We start from the raw sequence: 4,150 nt of genomic DNA on the forward strand, positions 1-4,150 counted from the left end.
CCGCAACGGGAGAGGCCACAGCAGTGAGAGGCCCGCGTACCGCAAAAAAAAAAAAAAAAAGGCATTTTCAACAGCACATGCCAGCATGTTACCCCACAAAAATAGCTCGAGTTAAATAAAATAGTATTTCTTGCATATGATTAGAAATTCACAAAAGAGATTCAGTGTGGCATTAATGTAATAAGGTTGTTGACTTTGAGTACTTGACAAAGCTTCACCAGGTAATTAAAAGAGCTCTTTGTATTCTTAACAAGTCAAAACAGCAGCTATTAAACAATTTAGAACAATTATGCACAAAATGAACATTTTCTGTGTAGAAACATTTTTATCTGTTTTGAAGACTAGCAAAGACTGGAAAGCCTAAGATGGGAGAGATTAGTAATTATCACTTCAGTGTTTGGATTGTTGAGTTATAGTTAGTGGATGGCCTCTACGACTGAGAATAAGTTCCTTAGCCTGAATGGGTGGTCAGGAAAATCCTATTTTGTTTTTATTTTTAAGCTGCAGAAGAAGATGGCATGGAAAATGGACCCAAATACTGCCTGTAAGGTTGGTTGGTATGAACTGGAGCATTTCCAGCAGCTTAAGAGTTGTGTGGAAGGCTGAAGACAAAGATACACTTCATATTTTTAAGTTTGCCAGTCTGTCTTAGAGCACATTGATATTGTAACCCTTAATGTCGGTATTTCTGCTCTATTACTCTAAATCAGACTATATTTTGAGACATTAGAGTGATTTGGTAGGAGTTCTTCACTTACATAAAAGGATTGAATAAATTTTGTGCCTGCAAAAATTTATTATGACATATCATGTATAATATCTATGGTTAATAAATCCTAAATAGAAAAGGTCAATAAATGAATTGACAAGATTTGGTACTACAGTGCCAAGTAGACTAAGATATTTTGTAAGCCACATGATTATAGAGGACATTCTCACATTGTGGTCGCAGCTTGAAACAGACAAAAATCTACATTATCTCCTTTTTCCTGAGGAAAATACAACTTCACATTAGCTGAAGTGTAGGTTTGGTATCTTGATGGGGCTCTGCTTTGTCATTGTCCTTGGAATGTTCTCTAAAGTGCACAGAAAAATTCTCTTCTGAGTACAGAATGAAGTAATGTTTTAGCAAAGTCTTGTAGAAACTTATGTCTTCTCATCTCTAGTATGCAATTGAAGGGTAGGAAGGACACGGCTGAAAAAATATAGGTTTGGTACTTGGAGAAAATGAAATAAAAAAGCAAAAGCCTGGGAATACTAAGGCCCTGGGTATAACAAGTATTTGCCTGAGGTGACAAATACTTTTCCTAAATTCTGATAGTGTGGCTTCTATTTCAGGATAGGATCTTCTCTGAAGCTTTAAGCATTAAAAAGAGACTATATTCAGTTATAACATGAGCCCTTGACCTTTGTCCAAGGATTCAGTTCAATCTTATAAATCAGAAATTCAAATGTCAAATCACCCATGATTTATCCTGCTTTGGATACTGGCATTTAGAAACCCATCCTGTCTCATTCTAGAGGTGGATTTTTAGTCATTTGGAGGCGTATTCCCAGATGCCCATCCAGTCTAAGAACATACAGGTATCTCCCCCTCTTTTTGAAAGTTCACTTTATGCCACTTTGGTTTTATGAAGGACCTACATAAGTACCTGTTTTCACTAAATGAAAGAAATCTGAAGAGGATTTTTGCTTTTATGAAAAAAGGTGAAAAGTGAAAATAGCATTCAGCATTTATTTTACAGCGAGTGGCTATGGAGGCAGTGCCCCCTGAGCAGCGAGAGTGGCATCCCAAGCTCCTTCTCCGGGAACTACACTCAGCATCTCAGCATCAAGCTACCATAGCTTTGAACTTGTCTGTGAGCATCTGTGCTTTATCTTGATTTATTTTGTGCATCTGTTAGTAAGATGTGTCCTAAGATGATTGCTTCTTTGCCTTACACCATTTCAGCTTACAAAAGGTTTCATAGGAACTCTCTGTACATACATTTGCTTTGTGTAATTTTAAAAAATAAGAATGAGGAGCTTCTTTGACAGGACTACTTTTTGTGAGCTGAGGTACTAAAAGGCCAGCAAAGTCTTTGATATGGGAAAATCCACAAACTTTCTAGACCAGGTTTCCTACAGAGAGACTGGCTCATTGGGAAGCTATTCTCCTAAGCAGAATTACTCTATATTTTAATGTGAACATTTGTGTTAGATGTAGATAAAGTCAGTTTCATGCTTAGTCATGAATAGAGAGATTTGGAAACAAATCACACTATGGGGCAAAGTAGGGTCAATGAATGGGGTTGTCATTTAGACAAGTCCATAGATGGGGTGGGGTTTTCTTTTCAGAGAGCCCTTTGAACAGGATGAGAGGTTCAGTTGGGGACAGTCACCTTAAACTGAAGGAACTAGCACTAGTTTTCGAGCTTTATTTAGAATATTCAACAGAGACTGGAAACTGTCCATAACACCTTATTCTTCCTTAGTGAGTTGAGCAAAGGAATGAAACACTGAGGCAGTCCTGAGGCTTATGGGCAGGGAATAAGGCAGGCTTCTCATTTGTGGGTATCTGAACTTTCAGTGAGTCCTTGGTCACCTGAGAATATAAATATATACATACATATATGTATATATATACGGATATATATGTATTTTAGGGAGGGTAATCTAGCAGATACAAATACTTCCTTTCTAGAAAACAGTATAAGATATTACCCTACACATAGGAGACATACAAAACAATCCTCTTTGTTTTGATCAGTATTTGTAAAATTCTCTCAGGGTGGGAGAAACTTAATCTTGATAAGTACAGATTCCACCACAGATACCAGGGTTGTGTCTATGTAGTGTCCAGATGTCCACATGGTGATGTGAATTTAATCCTCAAGGTCGTTATCTATCCATACCAGCATCCATTGTGATGCCACACACTTAACCATGAAGATTGTTGCCAAGTCTTGACCATTTTCTTGACATTAAGCTCTCTTTAAGGATCAGCTTTCTCTCAGCCAGTCCTGTGGCTCTTTGTAGGGGGCAAACCCTATGAAGCTGCCTCAGGCTGTCTGCCTAAACACAACTCTCAACCGTTTTCATTCTGTGGTCCTGCCACTACACTGAGTTCTATCTGGGAATGGGGGCATTGATTTTGTTGTTCTTACATCCCCCAAACTGATTTGGGGCTTTCTGGTTCCCCTTCCTCACTGGGGCTGAATCTTGAGGGAGAGGTAGTAAAAGTGTATGGGATTCCTTCTTAGGAGCTGTAATAGGCACAGATTATTCTCACTTCAAATGAAAGAAATCCTAACCAACAGTGGTTTAAACAATTAATTATCTCACACAACAAGAGGTCTGGAGACATAGGCCAGGACTGGCATAGCAGCATCACTATATAACCAGGAATTCATCCTCCTGCCATACTTTCACTTTGTTACCCTCAGCTATTGGCTTTTGTCATTGTGTTTGTCACCATTGTGCTTGTCATGTCCGAATGGGGAAGGGCTATATGAGGTACAAGGAATTCTAAGGGGAAAATCCTCTCTAAATGTTACAAAATATATCTCACCATGGTTACAAGTACACAGAAACCCACCCAAATTAGGCCAAGATTGAAAGAGAATTTGTTGGTTGGATGTAAGTATATCTCATGGACGTAAGGATAGGAAGTATAGCTGAACTTCACTGTGGACTAGAAGCAGGAACTGGAAAGCTGTTATGAATCAGTACAGCTGTTATCCCTTCCTTTTATGGGCACATGATCTCTTATGGTCTGCTTTGTTTTTCTTTCTTGGCATTGGCTTTTTCTACTTCTCTGTGTACAAAGTAGAAAATGGTCACTTTAGCCTTATCAGTTCAAAGGCAAACTAAGATTGAGTAGTATCTCTTATGTTTTAAATTCTCTGGGGAAAGAATATGATTGGTCCCATTTTGGTGGTATGTCAATCTTTAATCCAATCGGTGACCATGGGGATGGGGTCAAATGACTTAGCAGTTCTTAGGAACTAAGGGAGAATACTCTTGAGAGGGGGCCATGGGTGTGTGTGTGTGTGTGTAGCAGTGGTTGTTGGAGAAGAAACAATGGACAGCTCTACTACTCTCTTTTTTTTTTTTTTTTTTTTCCGGTACGTGGGCCTCTCACTGTTGTGGCCTCTCCCGTTGCGGAGCA

This window comes from Physeter macrocephalus, chromosome 11, assembly GCF_002837175.3.
Source record: "Physeter macrocephalus isolate SW-GA chromosome 11, ASM283717v5, whole genome shotgun sequence".
NCBI lineage: Eukaryota > Metazoa > Chordata > Mammalia > Artiodactyla > Physeteridae > Physeter > Physeter macrocephalus.